Source organism: Carcharhinus amblyrhynchos, chromosome 2 (assembly GCF_965287045.1).
Source record: "Carcharhinus amblyrhynchos chromosome 2, sCarAmb.v2.hapA, whole genome shotgun sequence".
NCBI lineage: Eukaryota > Metazoa > Chordata > Chondrichthyes > Carcharhiniformes > Carcharhinidae > Carcharhinus > Carcharhinus amblyrhynchos.
In genome coordinates, this window is record NC_137325.1 from 42,458,385 (window position 1) to 42,476,816 (window position 18,432).

The following is an 18,432-nucleotide window of genomic DNA, read 5'->3' on the forward strand; positions in this document are numbered from 1 at the left end:
AGAAAACCCATGAAGACATGGGGAGAATGTGCAAACTCCATACAGACAGTGACCTTGTAAGACACTGCCTGATCTGTTGGTGGAATGGATTTGAGACTGGCTTTCAAAGGAAAATTGGATAGATACATGGAGAAAATGAAGCTTTCAAAATAAGTAAAGCATAATAACATCCATTTTGGATCAAAAAAGTGTCTCTCTAAATGGTGGAGAATTAGAAACAGTGGTGCTCCAAACAAAAACATAGGGGTCAATATACATTGATCTGATGTGTTAGGTACTGAGCACTACAATTCATGAAGGATGCATTGGCCTTGGAGGAAGTGCAAAGCAGATTTATCCTTCCTCCACCCCAGTACCACATACGTATAACAGTGGCCTAGCTGCTATATTTACCTTTCATTTAAAGTCACCTTGAAGCACCCACTTAATAACTTACTCTCTATTGCAGACTGTTGGAAGGCCTCTGATTGGCCCTGCAGCTTCAAGAGCTCACTGCCATCCTTAATTTGACAAGGGACCTGTCATAATGCCAATTAAAGGGGCACTTCCATGATGTTCCTCAAGAGGGTCCCTAAAGAGAAACTCCTGTTTCCTGGTCTCAAAGTGAAAATTGAGCCTGTACACTCCATTGATGCCACCAGACCTGATGAATATTCCCACATTTTCTGTGCTTTTACAGATTTCCAGCATCCCCGGTATTTGGCTTTCAGGGTGAAGATGGGAAATACTTCTACAGACAAAGGATGGTCGAAGTTCAAAACTCTGTTCTGCAAAGGCAGTTGGTGCTAGGTCAGTTGTTAACTTCAAATCAGACATTGGTAGATTTTTTTTGTTGTCTAAAGGTATTAAGAGATAGGGACAAAAGTGGATATGAAATTAGACAGATCAACGATGAACTTATTGAAAGCTGAACAGATTAGAGGGTTTAATTAGCCTACTCATATTTGTATGTTTCTGTAGGAAGAATAATAACAATTGCTACTCCATTATTATTTCATTGCTTTAGACTGGAAAATTACCAGAACAGTTAATAAATTTAAGAATATACCAGAGATGATTTACATTAAAAAAATGGCTATTACTGCTTGTAGAGCCAAGAAATGATGTGGAGTACATTTTGTAATTTTACTGGAGATTTTCAATAGGTCCTGCATTTACAGTGCTTCAGGTATGCTTCCTGTTACTGTGCATTCCTCCATCTCCTACAATTTGCTCAAAGTCCCCTGTCAGGAAAGGAGAAAATTAAATATGCCAGGCCTTATGATAAGTAGGTAAAGTGAGTCATGTAATGAGGTTGAAATGAACTCCTGAACTGACAGCTGTCAAAATGCTGAACTATAACTTGATATTATAAGGCCAAAGTGGGGTCTGTTGCTGCATTTACCTTTCGCCCTACAATTATTTTTAAATATGAGAGGAAATGTGGCACTGCTTTACTGCTGCAAGCCCTATGTAACGTGATGCCAGTACTACACCCACTGCTAAATAAAATCTGTCTTTCCTTTGGAGTGTGTAGTATGTTTTGTTGCAAAGATTCAGATTGTTCCAATATCATTCATTTGAACAATGTGTGACTTTTAAAAATGTAAATGAATTAAGTTATTTTAGACACAATTGGAAGAGCTTGTTCTCTAATGATATTAGAAGCATTCGTATCACTCCTTGAACAAATACATCATAGCAAGCAGTTTCACAGTCTTTCCAACTCGGTCTCTGAAATATAGGATCTTGCACATTACTCACCAAATGGATTTGACCCTCAAGTCATTTGCAACACAGTTCACTCCATCTGAGTCCACTAGAGAGAGCTGTCAGTCAAACCGCACACTTGTAGAACTTCCTAGGTTCCCAACAGTCTTGATGGCGCAGATTCCCTGGAGACTTATTTATTTATTTAATAAACCTTGCTAAACAGTCTAGTTGGATTTAGCAAAAATGAAGCAGAAGCGTGGAACTGTCGAATTCACAACCCTTCAATCTCTAGCCCTATCTTCAGTGGCCTGTCCTTTTAACTGCATCATATATGCAGCTCCCTGTAAATATGTCTATCCGGTAGTTCTCCTTTGTGTCCTCGTTATCAGCACTGTTTTGAGGTCAAGGGTTCCCAGGTCACATGGACTAGTATCTTTTAGCATCTAATTATGATTGATACTGTGGCCAAATGGACCACCTAAAATGGCGATTTGTAAAGCACTCTGGGACAATTGGGCAAGAACTAAAACAGCATGCTGCCGCCTAAATGATAGAGATAAACAGGCTGCAACTCAGACGACTGAATACACAGGCTATGGGCCATCTCAAAGACAAGGGACACTCTCTGGTCAAACATACTTGTTTACCAGACGAACTGGAGCTAAACCCCTTATTTGGGAGGGAGGTATGTGACCTATGTGCCTCCAGCATCTACAGGCATGGCCATTGGTACACACCCAGAGATTGGTGTGGCAGCACCTGACTGCACTCTTATCGGTCAGGTGATCAAGCCCTGACTGATTGATTGACTAGAATCAGGAGACCACCCAAAAGACACAAAACCAATGAGGGATAAAAGCTGCTGCACAACAGAAGCTCACACTTTCTCTGAGCCCATGAATGAGCTACAACAACAGTGACCGTCGCCAGCAACGACCAGCACGAGGAGAGCCAGCACACCTGAGAAGGAAGACCAGAGCCAGAGTGCCAGACCAGACCAAAGGATCAAAATATGCAGAGGACTATCGAGACCAGTGCACAGATAAAGACCAATATCTGCTTAGATACTTGCCAGTCAAGCAAAGTTATGTCAAGGTATTGTATTGGAATTGAACTTAAGTATTTTCTGTAAGATAACTTATTGTTGGTTAGGTGGGTGATTATCGATTGTGTGTTCTAAATAAATATTGGTTGTACTAACAACAAGTCTACTCGCAGTTCTTTGCCCATTGTATAAGGGTTAAAACAGACTGTGTGGCAGGCACAATACAAATTCTTAAAATTCCTTTGCAAATAACAATCACAATTCCTGAGACATTTTAAAGAAATTCCAAATTTGCCTTCTGTAGTGCTTCTGGGTCACATGTTGTTGGCACCTTTTATAACTGGATGTACTGCCAAGGATTACTTTGATCAACTGTCACAGCACATTTTTAAAATTATGGAAAGTGTCCAAATACACACACGCACATGCACACACTCGATTGTGTTTAATGGACACACCTCAGTATAAATACAAATTCAGTGACAGCATATTGCATTAATTACTCAGGTAGCAATGAAAGTGAAAACCCAATGAAAGAAAGAAAATGAAAAGGGGATTGGTTAATTTTGGAACAGAACAAGTGAGTAGATTGAAAAATATGTATAACAGGTGCCAGACGTCGGGCGAGTTAAACACAAAAACCGACTAACATATAAAAGCAGCCATTTGTTAGGCTTAGCCCCTGTGATGAGTTTTTCCTTCCTCTTGTGAAGTTAAGTTCTGAGACAACATTCAGATTCTTAAAACTAATAAATTATTGGTGATAAGCAATCTGACATGATCAAAATTACTGAACAACTATGTGGATCTGGTTAGCAGTGCGTTAAATGAATGATGGAGGGAATTGTGCATGTTACATTATTGTAATGTCCCAACTAACTTCCCAAACATAATAACCAATAAAAGCAGGCACATGTTAAAAGCAAGTTTCAAAGGAGTGAAAATTAACCCCTATCATCTCCTTTTAAAAATAGATGTGAGGAGATAGGAAAGATCTGAGTTTAAGAAAGAAAAATAATTAAAATAGTTTTGCTGAGGGTATTTCTGGTGACTAGAGAAGATTGTTCCAGGAAATATATCAGATTAGTAAGCTTTTCTTTTAACTGGCGAGAGACAAAGCCGTGCCACAACCAATTCTGACACTCCTTCATGTACTTTTATTTAAAGATGAGGATTATGTAATTTTTTTGGCTAACCCCTTAAAAATCCAAAAGGCCAGGGTTGGGTGGGCACAGGTCATTTGTTTAGGGTCCCTGCAGTATAGCATGTTACATGTTTGTATAATTATATAATAATGTAATTGTTATATATTTAATCAGATTTCAAGGTTGCCTTAAGAGCTGATCACATTTATTTGATGGTGATACCATTAGTCTGCGCGCTCAGGCTGCTGTTTTATTTTCAGTTTTGTATTCTGCAGTGCAGAGAGAGCAGCTCTTCAATAAAAATATTGTATGTTTGTTTGAATCAATATGTGCAAACTACAGCTTTTCTTTATGTGTAATACCCACAAACCCATAACGTAGTTAGGGCATTACAGTAACGTAACCATCTTGTTCTAGAAAGCTGACTGATGCCAATGAGCCAAGCTGACATAATTTAGAAATTTACACTTTCTACCTCCGGTGCTCACTGCTCTTTGTTACAGATGCAAAAAGATCACAACAATACATGCATATAAGCTCCTGAGCGGTCTTAACAGGGTGGATGTGGAGAGGATGCATCCACATGTGGAAGAATCTAGAACTAGGAGTCAGTGTTTAAAAATAAGGGGTCATCAATTTTAAAAAGAGGTAAGAGCCTGAGTTTTGTATCTATTGTGCATGTGCATTCAGTGGACTCAGATGTGGGCATAAACTGTGCTTCTGGCTGCAATCAGCCGTAGTGCGTTATGGGTAGCATGGTGGCACAGCGGTCAACACTGCTGTCTCACAGTGCCAGGCACCTGGATTCTATTCCCAGCTTGGACCCTATTTGTACTTTCTCCCTGTGTCTGTGTGAGTTTCCTCTAGAGCTCCTGTTTCCTCCCACAGTTCAAGAGATGTGCTGGTTGGGTGCATTGGCCACGCAAAATTCTCGCTTAGTGTAGCCAAACAGGTGCTGCAGTGTGAAGGCTAGAAGATTCTCACATAACTTCAGGTCCAATTCTCCCATTGTGACCCACAACTTTTTTTGGCATGTTGGCCATTACACGGGATTAGCACATGCGTCGAGAACGCATGCCAGTCTCCCACAGCCAGAGAACTGTCACAGTCGAGACTGAAGGAAACTGGTGGGAAGAGAAGTAAGTCTTTTGAATCTTTATTTAATGTATTTTAAATATATATTTCGCATGTGATTAATCAGGCCCGGCATGGAAGTCGCTGGGCCGATAACACCTCCCACTCCACCAGGAATATTTCATTCTGGCAGGGCTTAGAGTAGCTCCTCACATTTGGGGAGCTAGTGGGGGACCCCCTCCCCCCTGGAATGAAGGGGGAAATTGAGGACCCTTGGGGGTCAGGCTGTGGGTAATGGTGCCCCTTGGGCTTGGGCACCCTGGCAGTGCCCATCAAGCATCGGGGAGTGCCAAGGGAGTGGGGCCTATTGTGGGAGGGGCCTAGGGGCAATTGGTGGGGTAGGGGGGTGCTGCTGCCACTCTGCATGGCGATTGGTCTGGGCAGGCGGGAGGGGCGTAGGTAGTCTGCCGGATGGGGCCTGCCTCCCGGTCTGCGTCTGACCCCAGAGTGAGGGGTGTGGGGGGAAATCGCCACTGCTGGGGGGGTGGGGGTTGGGGCTGGACATCGGGACACTCTTGAGCAGGGTGTCAGGGCTGGCCCAGCAATTGCTATGGGGGCCATGACTGGGCCATTGTTGGGGGGGCCAGCACTGCCGGAGTCTCGGGCTGGGCAGCAAACAGGGAGACTGCCAGATCATGACGACTGCGCACGCGCAGACTTCTGGAATTGTCAGACCCCAACGTGAATAGGCCCCCACTCCTACACACCCCCCCCACCCCCCACCGCCCCCCATCACCCCCACCACCGTCGTTTTTAATGATATTCATGATTGTGACCTCTGCATTGCATACAGTGGGGAAGCTGCATGGAAAAACCAGACATGATCTAGAACAGCTTTCCCACCACTTCAGCACTTTTGGGAGAATCGCTCCTTCACTGCATTGTTAATGTAAGCCTACTTGTGACACTACAAAATAAACCATGGGCAACCAGCGTGAAATGTGCTCTGGGAAAGATGCAGCGCTGCTGAGGAGTGTATGAAGAGGGTGGGCACCAAGAGAAGCGAGGGCGTAAGCTGGTGCATCTTATGTGTGCCCTAAGGAACACTTTGAAATTGTCTCAGGGAGCTTCAGACCTGTGGAAAATAAATCCTGATGGAAAAACAGCAAACAGTGCCTAGGCAGCACGATCAAACACAAAGCTCAGTTCCCAGACACCGTTTTAAATCTTATTTCAACGCTGATATTTCATTCTATCCTAGATTGAGGATGCAGCTAGAACGTAAGATATGCCTGACCAATCGGCCCATCCACCAACTGTAAAAGCAGACTTGCCACGTAAAATTGCTTCCAATTGGCCCTTTACTGGGCTAAATTACCTGCTGATTGCCAGCAGCCGGGTTTTCAACTTCATGAGTGCCTGCCAGCTGAAATGCTACCTGAGAGCTAGATTGTATCGGGACAAGGGCTTGGCGTCTCCTAGCCTGATCTCACATGCTTCCAGGTTGGGTGCCTGCCCTCCCGATCAACAAAAATTCTGACTGAGAATAATTTTTTTCTCTCAGAGGATTTGGAACTCTGTTTCCACTGCCTTTTGAGGAATAGAGTCTTTGAATATTTTTAAAGCAGAGCTAAACAAATTCTTGATATGCACAGGGATGAAAGGTTATCAGGGGTAAACAGAAGGTTACCATCAGATCAGCCATGATCTTATTGAATGATGAAACAGGCTTGATGGGCTGACGGAGCTACTACTGCTCTGAATAGCTTCCTAACTGACTTTTTCTATAATAAAACTACAATATAAATGCAAGTTATTATCTTGGTTTTTAATAAGCCAAAACCAGAGAGCAGCCACATGACCTCCAAGTAAACTCATGGGCTGAGTGCTTCCAGCCCATCAATGCAGGACACAGCATGAGGATACGGTGGGACAGGCTGTGGGGATGATAGGTGGTCACTGCTCACAAACTACTACTTTAGCTGAAATAGTTGGTGCACCAGATTTGACCAACCCTCCTTTCTGAAATGTTAGCTTTGTTTCTATCTCAAGTATAACTTATGTTGGTTCTGACTTGTGTTAAAGAGAAGTCATAAATCTGGAATCTGACAGGTCATTCAGTAAATTGGGTTTTTTTTCATTTAAGGTTCCACCAGAGGGATTATAACAGTATGTAAGATATGATAATGACGCTCATAACTATATACTTGTCAGCAAATTTTTAAGCATTTCCATATGTAGTGTGGGATTTTCTGCTCAACCACTGCATGTTTTGTGGTGGTGTAGGCAGCCTGCCATTGACCAATGACAGGATTGTCTGGCCCTCCTGTTGTCAAGGTTAAATGTGTCATTGGCAGGGCTGAAAGATCCCACCAGCATGAACGGCTGGAGAATTCCAGACATATTGAATGGTTTAGTGTAATTATTTAATTACGTAGATATAGTTAATTATATTAATAACAGCATAAAATATTTATGAACACAAAAGACCTTTGGATGCAATAATGCATTCTTTTTTCATTGAATAAGTACAGTTATAGGTGAGGGATTGTAGCTTGCAGGGATTTGGTGGAGAAGTTGGAATAGAGAAGGTTAAGATGGATTTTGTTAGAACTGTTTCAAATTCAGAAGGGGTTCAATATTGTAAATATTGTTTTTTCCGATGGCTGAAGGGTTGATAACCAAGAAGGCACCCATATATAGGGCGAGACTCTCTGGCCTCCTCTCAGGGGCACGTTGTTTGCTGGCAGTAGGCTCTTCCGCTCCTGCGAGTGTCAATGGAAATTATCATGTCAACTGGAAACCACCAGCAGGACTAGAGAATCCTGCCCTCCTGAATGGTCAGAGAATTCCAGTCAAAATGATTGGCACAAGAACCAGAGGTGACACAAGATTTTATTTTTATGCAATGAGTGGTGAGGATTTAGAATGGTCAATATGGTGGTGAACACATTCAACTGGAACCTCCAAAAGAAATTTGGATGGTTGTAGGAACAAAAATTGCAGGGTTATATATAAAAAAAAGAGCGAGAGAGTGGAATTAACTGGATTGCTCTTTCAAAGAGCCACCACAGACACAATGGGCCTTTTGTACTCCATTACGTTATGATTCCCATTTCAGCACTTCCAAATTACTGGCACAGAACAACATCCAACATCGGTCGAGGGTGTGAGGATCATCAAGACCACGTAATCGCTGCCTGTTCAAGCAGAGTTAGAACTCTGGATAAACTAATGCTTCACAACAAAATATTTCAAAAGGAAATATTCATGTTGTATTTTTCTCTGCCAGTTAAGTTGTGACATAACAGAATTAACTTAGGTTACATTAATGAGTGCGATGCTACAGTACTTTCCACCTCACTTTTTCTTAAAATGTATTCTGGATAAAACAATGGAGCTGACACTAGCACCAAAAATGGAGGCTGTGGGTGGTCTATACATGGGAAAGTTCACGTTGTAGGAGATATCACTCACCAGGTGACCTCTGTGATATTAGCAATCTTAAGAAAAAGCCTGAGATTGAACTTTTAAAGGGTGACATGGTCCAACAAAAATAAGATGCTTAACACTAACTTTCCTTGTATTAAGTTATAATCTGCAAAATTGATGGTATGGCAAGTCTGATATACAGGCCAGGGAGAGTCCCTGCTATCTTTAGGTATTTACTGTAACAATATTTAAACGCACAGCCTTTTGTCTGTAATGCTTTACTTAATGACTGCTCAGGTACATCTGTAAGAAGTCTCACAACACCAGGTTAAAGTCCAACAGGTTTATTTGGTAGCAAAAGCCACCAGCTTTTGGAGCGCTGCTCCTTCATCAGGTGAGTGGGATTTCAGTTCACAAAGCAGGGCATATAAAGAGACATAAACTCAATTTACAAAATAATGGTTGGAATGCGAGTCTTTACAGGTAATCAAGTCTTAAAGGTACAGGCAATGTGAGTGGAGAGAGGGTTAAGCACAGGTTAAAGAGATGCGTACTGTCTCCAGCCAGGACAGTTAGTGAGAATTTGCAAGCCCAGGCAAGTTGTGGGGGGTTACAGATAGTGTGACATGAACCCAAGATCCTGGTTGAGGTTGTTGTCCTAGCTGGAGACAACACACATCTCTTTAACCTGTGCTTAACCCTCTCTCACTCACATTGTCTGTACCTTTAAGGCTTGATTACTTGTAAAGACTCGCATTCCAACTATTATTTTGTAAATTGAGTTTGTGTCTTTATATGCCCTGTTTGTGAACGGAACTCCCACTTACCTGTCGAAGGAGCAGCACTCAAAGCTCGTGGCTTTTGCTACCAAATAAACCTGTTGGACTTTAACCTGGTGTTGTGAGACTTCTTACTGTGTTTATCCTAGTCCATCGCTGGCATCTTCACATCAGGTACATCTACTTAGAGGACTTCCTAAAAAAAAAATCAGGTGTCTTGTTTTATAGTCAAAAACAACAAAATACTGTCTTATAGTGGTCAAAATCACACATGTAGCTGGATAATGTGAAGATTTTGCCAATCCAAATATTATAGAATATAAAATAGAATATACAGGTGTCAATCAGATGCCAGTCAGTCATGTCAAATAAACATTGGCAGATGATTGCCTACATGTTGTGTTGAGGGACCAGTACCCTGGCATTGTGGAAGTGTAAGTTCTGCCACTCACATTACCTGTTACCGCTACAGGTTCTGGAATAAGTTTGCTTCTAAAACACTGCACAGAAGTAAGATGCATGCAAGTTAAAATAAATTGCATCAGAGCTATTGCCTGACAGATAATCAGAAAATGCAATATATCAATCTAATTGACATAAATGTGTTTATTTTTCTCGAATGGATTGATACGAAAAGCTTATTGAACTCATTTTGAACTAATTTGAACTAATTTCCTCAGGCTAAAGCTCAAGCGGTAAGAGAAAAGTCAATTTGAACAGTTTACAGTAGAAACACTTTTTGAGCACAATTTTCTTGTGACACAAATAGTGGCATTATAAATCACAAAGTAATCTGAAATAAAATCTCATGTTTGCTCCAAAAATTACAACAAATTACAACATTATCATGGTGGCTACCAGTGGACTTGCATCCAGTTTCTAGAAAATGAAAGGTTCATCTTCACTATGAATCAGTTAATGACAGCTCAGCTTAGTCATTTTGTTAGTCTACCTGCATGTACATTATGTATATATCGAGTCAAAACCCTCCTGATAGCCTACAGTTCTGTATTTCTGTTGGGGCAGGTGTTTTTCTCAAATTTAGATGGATGTGTAGGACTGCGAGAAAACTGTCAGTCACTGTCATATTCAACCAGACAAATTTAATGTTCTACATTGATATAAAATAAATAAGAAATGATTTAAACCATCTGCAGCAGTTAAACAAAAACATTCTCGCTTTGGCAATGTATTCTTTCAAATCTTTGCACATTAGATCCCAAGATCCAGTTACATCTCCAGGACAGTGAAAATAGAATTTGCAATACCAATAGATTTACGCAGATGGTAATATGCTAAAGTCTGGAGGATTCTATCTCACGGCTTAATCGTGGTTCTTTGAAAGGAAGCAAAATACTTTGTTTTCTGGCTGTTTTAATTTATTCCTTACATTCCTGTTCTAAAGTATAGTGGATTATTTTCAGTTCATTAATCAGTAAGCTGGGAATAATGCTAAAGATATTACTTGACCAGTTGTCTGTCCAGACTATTAATTTATTTTGTTCCTGTACGATGAAAATTTGTATTGAATAAAAATTAATAAAGCAGATATTGCAGAATACTGGAAACTTTCCACATGTGATGTTGGAAAATTTATGACATAATTTATTAGAATGGTTCCACGGATGGAGATCAGGTTGCAACCCTCTTGGGACAGCTAGGAGTCAACCGGAATTGGCATCAATGTCCCACAGGCCAAAGAAATCATTCCAGGAGATTGGAACATGATGGCTTCTTTGTCTGCCAGTATCCAGTCTGCACATGTGCTCACAACATCAGCAGTGAAGAGAGGCAGGGAGAAGCTCCCTTCTGGGTTTGTTTGGTCTGTGACATGTTTTAGCAGGTAGCTGACACTACATGCAGAGGGCCTGCACGCTCAGTGTTTTGACAGATGCCAGGAAGAAAAAGCTCTTGACTGTTTCCAAACTAAAGTTATTGAGGCAATGGGGGTAGTTGTTTGAAAATAATTCCATTTACTGTGGTTCTGCCTATCTGACCAGCCCATGATAACTTCCTGCAGCTGATCGCTATTCTCCTCACTATTTACCACCTTTGGTAGAATCTGCAAACTTCTTAATCATATCCCCTACATTTAAGTCCAAATCATTAATGTACACCACTGATAGCATGGGCTCCATCGTGGAGCCCTACGGAACCCACTGAAAACACAACTATTAATCTATCAAATCCCTATAGTACAAAAGAGGCCATTTGGCCCATCGAAACTGTACCAACCATATCCAATCCAGGCCCCATCACTGTAATCCTGCTAACCCCCTGACACTTGGGTCAATTTAACATGGCCACAATCTTTGGACTGTGGGAGGAAACCCACGCAGACATGGGGAGAATGTGCAAACTCCATACAGTGACCCGAAGCTGGAATTGAATCAGGATCCCTGGCGCTGTGAGGCAGCAGTACTAACTACTGTGCCACCATGCCACCTCAACAAGAACATCACTTTTCAACTGTCACTAAAGCGAATATATTTAAAAGTGGTTTTGTGAAGGATCATTACATGGAAATAAGAAATTATGTAAAGCCAAACATGGATATGGAACACAAATATATTTAGGTCACAGCTCTGTAGTGAACATGTTGATAAGAACTAAATCATTTTAGCCAGTCACATGACATGATTCCACAACCATGACTGATTTCATGCTTAATATGGAAATCAATGGAGAAAATTCTTTTCATAGAATTAAAGAATTATACAATGGTTACAGCACAGAAGGCAATCTGTGCCAGTTATCTGCAAGTGCAATTCATTGAGTGCCATTCCTTGCCTCTTCCCTGTAGCACTGCCAAGTTTCCTGCTCAGATAACAATCTAATTTTCTTTTGAAGGCCATGATTGAATTGGTCTCCATTACACTCTCATGCATTCCACATTCTAACCACTCATGAGCGTAGTTTTTCCTCATGTCACCATTACTTTTTTTGCCAATCACCAATGATCCTTCCACCAATGGAAATAGTTTTGCCCTGTTTACTCAGTCCCTACCCGTCATGATTTTGAATAGCTCAATCAAATCCCTTCTCAACGTTCTTGCCTCCTAGTACTTCAGACCCAGCTTTTCCAATCCATCGATGTAACTGAAGTCCCTCATCCCCAGAACTATTTTAGTGTATCTTTTCTGCATCCATTCTGATGTCTTTGCATCCACCCTATAGCGTAGCGTCCAGAACTGGATTCATTAATTTAGTTGTGGAAAAATTAGTGGCCATAAAGGCTTATCAGAATTTAGTGGTTACAATGGCTTGCAATAGCTGTGGTATGATCCCACCTGGAATTACCTGTACAGGGAATTCCCACGATCCCATCAGATTTCACGGGGGAACAAAGAGGCAAGGATTGTAGGGTCGTTAGCATGCAGTTTGGGGCGCTGGCCTCTTTATTCCCTGTGGGATAGGATATCCTGATTGGCTTGTAAGGTATGCTGCTTGAAATCTGCTCTACATCTTCCATTTGTTGGTCCATTTGTGTAAAATAATTCTACCAAAACATAATCTTCTTCCTATTTAAATATCTAATCTGAAAAAAAACACATCATGAACATACCAAAGAATGTGAAGCAGATAATAGAATGCCATGCACAACAGTTGCACAATTAAAATAATACATTAAAAAATACACCCACACCATTCTTGGTTTTTACCACCATAATGCAAAGGGAAGTTAGATTAAGGGTCAGTCAAAACAAAGGTTTTATTTGGCTCAGGATTAGAAACCAAGCTTCATTTCTGTGCAGAGCCTTCCTTTCTTCATGTTTAGGTTGCAGGAGCAAAGTCAGTATGATTGCAGGCAACAAGTGGAAGTGAGTGCAATATAAAGTAGTAAAAAATATGCATGGTGCATTTAACCTAAATGTTGAACTCAAGCTTTCTGTGCCTCAGTGGGTAGCACTTTTGGCTCCAGGTTCAAGTCCCACTCCAGAGCTAAAGCATAGACATCTAGCCATACTTTCCAGTGCTTGAGGGAGTGCTACACTGTTAGAGGTGTCATCTTTCAGAGAAGATATGAAAGTAAGGCCATATCTGCCTGTTAGGGTGGATGTAAAAACTCCATGACACTGAGTTATTCCTGGTGTCTTGACCAATATTTATTTCTCCATCAACATCACAAAAAGAGATTATCTGGTTGTTATCACGTTGCTGCCTGTGAGAGTTTACTATGTGCAAATCAGCTGCTTCATTTCCTTCATTACAAAAGTGACTACACTTCAAAAGCACTGTGTCTGAAAAGCATTTTGAAATGTTTGATGATCATGAAAAGCAATATATAAATGCATGTCTTTTGTCCTTCACTAAGTGTGGTCCCTTTTCACACCACTGTCCATAATCAGCTTCATTCCAGTTAAAATAATGCTGAGTGATGTGAAGGGCAGAATCTGCAGCTCTGGGACCAAGTCCTGTGGGAAGTTGGAGGGACTCCCGCTACAAGGTGCAGCAGGTAAAGCTGCTGAATCACGCAATCATAGAAACCCTACAGTGCAGAAAGAGGCCATTTGGCCCATCGAGTCTGCACCGACCGACTGTGGAAGGAAACCGGAGCACCCAGAGGAAACCCACGCAGACACGAGTAGAATGTGTAAACTCCACACAGACTGTGACCCAAGCTGGTAATCGAACCCAGGTCCCTAGAGCTGTGAAGCAGCAGTGCTAACCACTGTGCTACCGTACCCCCCACTTAAGTTGGAGTAAATTTTGTTTCATTTTATTGCCTACATCTGAAGAGTTCAATAATAAGGAGCACAGTCAGGCACTTCTATGACCGTGATTGAGACTCCAGGATGCTCTGTTGCCTCTCTGGTGCCAGGGTCAAGGGCCTCTCTCAGTGGGCAGAGGATATTCTGAAGTGGGAGGGTGAACAACCAGAAATCATAGTCCATGTTGGAACGAACAACATAGGTAGGAAGGAAAATGCAGCCCTGCAAAATGAGTTCAGGGATTTAGGAAAGCAGCTGAAATGCAGGACTTCCAGGTACTCCCTGTGCATAGTGGTTGTGAGGCAAGAAATAGGAAGATAGTGCATCTTAATAAGTGGCTTGAGAGTTGGTACAGGAGGGTGGGCTTTGTATATTTAGATCACTAGGACCTCTTACACGGCCGATGAGACCTGTACAAAAAGAACAGATTGCATCTTAACAGGAAGGGCACTAACATCCTAACAGGGAGATTTGATCGTGCAGTTCAGGTGGATTTAAACTAATAAGGCAGGGGGTGGGATCCACAGCAGTCGGTCAGTGAGTACAGAGACTGTGGGCACTCAGTGAAAGGGTTCAGAAAACTAAGAGAAATAAAACCATGAAGAGTGTACAAAACATAACAGCGCAGATGGAGTGATAAAGAGGTGTGTTTGCTTTAACGCAAGGAGTATGACAGGTAAGCTGGATTAATTTATAGCTTGGATTACTACACAGAATTATGTTGTGGCAATTATGGAGACTTGGATGAAAGAAGGACAGGACTGACAGCTTAGCATTCCAGGATTTAGATGCTTCAGGCGAGATAGAGAGGTTGGGGATGTTGCTTTACTGATCAGGGAGAACGTCACAGCTATACAGAGGGAGGACACCTTGGTGGGATCATGCAGTGAGGCCACATTGGTAGAACTCAGGAATAGCAACGGTGCAGTCACACTGTTGGGGTTGTACTACATACGTCCCAACAGCTAGCGGGAAGTGGAGGAACTAATCTGTCCGCAGATTATGGGAAGGTGTAAAAACATCAGGGTTGTTGTGATTGGGATTTTAACTTCCCCAAATAGACTGGGATTCCTTTAGTGGCAGGGGCTTTGTACAGGGCAGAGTTTATTCAACGTATCCAAGAGTGCTTCTCGAGTCAATATGTAGACTCGAGAAGGGGCTATCTTAGACCTGGTTCTGAGAAACAAGCTCAGACAGGTGTTTGATGTCTCAGTGGGGGACTATTTTGGGAACAGTAATCTATTCTATAAGTTTCAAGATAGTTGTAGAAAAGGACAAAAGTAGTGTAAAGATGTGCTGGTTAGGTTGATTGGCCATTCTGAATTCTGACACTGGAGTGTCAGTGGAACTAGCAGGGTAAATATGTGGGGTTACAGGAATAAGGCCTGGGTAGGATTGTGGTTAGTGCAGGCTCGATGGGCTGAATGCCCTCCTTCTGAACTGTAGGGAATTTATGATAGTCCCAGAGTGAAAGTACTAAACAGGGGGAAAGTTAACTACAATAGTATTAGCCAGGAGCTAGGGAATGTAGACTGGGGGTGACTGTTTGACGGTGGATTCACATCTGATATGTGGGAGTCTTTTAAAAGTCAGTTGTTAACAATTCAGGACAAGTATGTCCCTGTAAAAATGAAGTATAAAGATGACAAGGTTCAGGAATCCTGGAAGATAAAAGAGACTGTGAGCTTAGGGGAAAAAAAAGGAGGCTTACATAAATTTCAGGAAATTGAAAATGGATAAGATTCTTGAGGAATACAAAGATAGCAGAAAGAGTTTAAACAGGGACTTAGGAGGGCTAAAAGAGGCCATGGAATGTCCCACGTAGGCAGGATTAAGAAGAATCCCAAGGCTTTTTATGCATATATAAGGTGGAAGACGATAACTAAGGAGAGTGTAGGTCCATTCAAGGACAGTGGAGGGAATTTGCGTGTGGTGCCAGATGAGATGGGTGAGGTCCTGAATGGTACTTTGCATCAGTATTTACAAAGGAGAAAGATGTTGTGGATGGTGAGTGTAGAAAGGAGAATGTTGATATTCTAGGACATGTTGAGATAAAAAGGGAGGATGTATTGGAAGTTTTGCAAACATTAAGGTGGACAAGTCCCCAGGACCAGATGGGTCCATCACCCAGGAGGATTGTCAGAGGACACAGCAGGATATAAATCAGCTGCAGACCTGGGCCAAAAATAGCAGATGAAATTTAGCCTGGACAAATGTGAGGTAATATGATTTGGAAAGTTTATATAGAAGGAAAGTACACAATAAATGGTAGAGCCATTAGAAATATTAGCATACAAGAGGATTAAGGCATGTAGATCCATGGTTCCCTGAAGATGGCAACTCAGCCAGATAAGGTGGTTAGGAAAGCATATGGCATGCTGGCCTTCATTGGTCGGGGCACTGAGTACATAGAACATAGAACATTACAGCGCAGAACAGGCCCTTCGGCCCACAATGTTGCGCCGACCAGTTAAAAAACAATGACCCTCTAACCTAAACCAAACCCTTTCCATCCATAAACCTATCTACGGATCTCTTAAATGCCCCCAAACTAGGCGCATCCACAACTGCAGCAGGCAGGGCATTCCAATCCCTCATCACCCTCTGGGTAAAGAACCTACCCCTGACATCCGTCCTATAACTACCACCCCTTAATTTAAAGCTATGCCCCCTCGTGCTAGCTTTCTCCATCCGAGGAAAAAGGCTATCACTGTCCACCCTATCCAAACCTCTGATCATCTTATATGTTTCAATAAGGTCCCCTCGCAGCCGCCTTCTTTCTAATGAGAACAACCTCAAATCCCTCAGTCTCTCCTCATAGGACCTCCCCGCCATACCAGGCAACATCCTGGTAAACCTCCTCTGCACCCTCTCCAAAGCCTCCACATCCTTCCTATAATGTGGGGACCAGAACTGCACACAATACTCCAAGTGCGGATGCACCAGAGTTTTGTACAGTTGCAACATGACGCTGCGGCTCTTAAATTCAATCCCCCTACCAACAAACGCCAAGACACCGTATGCCTTCCTAACAACCCTATCTACTTGATTCCTAAGTTTCAGGGATCTATGTACACATACACCTAGATCCCTCTGTTCATCCACACTATTCAGAGTCCTACCGTTAGCCCTATACTCTACACAACCATTATTCCTGCAGGAATTGGAAAATCATGTTACAGCTGTATAAGACTTTGGCTAGTCTTCATTTGGAGTATTGTATACAATTCTGGTCGCCACACCACCAGAAGGATGTTGATGCATTGGAAAGAGTTTGCAAGAGATTTACAGGATGTTGCCTGATTTGGAGGATATGACTATGAATAAAGATTGAACAAACTTGGATTGTTTTCATTGGAGTGTCGGAGGATGATAGAGGACCTTACAGAGGTTTACAAGACAAGCTTGGGCAGAGTGGATAGACAGTCTATTTCCCTGGGTCGAAGGTGCAGTTACTCCGGGGGCATAGATTGAAAGTGAGGGGGGGAGAGTGGAGGGAGTTTAAAAGAGATGTAAGGAGCATGTTTATCACACAGAGGGTGGTGAATGCCTAGAACGCACTGCCTGAGGTGGTGGTGGTGGAGGAAGCAGATTCTATAACAGCATTCAAGAGGCATCTGGATAGATACATGAATAGGCAGGGAAGAGGGATATGGACCATGTGGAGGCAAGAAAATATTAAATTAGAGAGGCATTTGTGTTATAGAACATAGAACATAGAACATTACAGCGCAGAACAGGCCCTTCGGCCCACAATGTTGCGCTGACCAATTAAGAGAAAAGCAATGACCCTCTAACCTAAACCAATCCCTTTCCATCCATAAACCTATCCACGGACCTCTTAAACGCCCCCAAACTAGGCGCATCTACAACTGCAGCAGGCAGGGCATTCCATTCCCCCACCACCCTCTGGGTAAAGAACCTACCTCTGACATCCGTCCTATAACTACCACCCCTTAATTTAAAGCTATGTCCCCTCGTGCTAGATACTTGTTGGAAGTGGTGGAGGCTACCTCGCTAAATATTTTTAAGACGCGGGTTGATGGGTTTTTGATAAGAGAGGGGATTAAGGGTTATGGGGAGAGGGTGGGAATGTGGAACTGAGCCACGACAGATCAGCCATGATCTTATTGAATGGTGGGGCAGGCTCGAAGGGCTAGTTGGCCTACTCCTGCTCCTATTTCTTATGTTCTTATGTTCTTATACTTGGTGGACCAAAGGGCCTGTTCCTGTGCTGTACTGTTCTTTGTTTTTCTAGATGGAAGTGGCCATGGTTTGGAGGTGCTGTCCAGGAATCTTTGCTGAATTTCTGCAGTGCATCTTGTAGATAGTATACACTGCTGCTACTGAGTGTCGGTGGTGGAGGGAATGGATGTTTGTGAATATGGTGCCAATCAAGTGGGCTGCTTTGACTTGAATGGTGTCAAGCATCTTGAGTGTAGTTGGAGCTGCACCCATCTCCAGGCAAGTGAGGAGTATTCCATCTTGCTGCTGACTTCTGCCATTGGGGATGATGGACAAGCTTTTGGGAGTGAGGAGGTGAGTTACTTACC

At 42.4% G+C, this 18,432-nt stretch overlaps 1 protein-coding gene across 1 annotated transcript in view; it reads right to left on the reverse strand.

The window, feature by feature from the left end:
- fbxl7 (F-box and leucine-rich repeat protein 7) overlaps positions 1-18,432 on the reverse strand; it is a 327,425-nt gene that overhangs the window by 21,714 nt on the left and 287,279 nt on the right. The gene's annotated exons all lie outside the window — the stretch shown is intronic.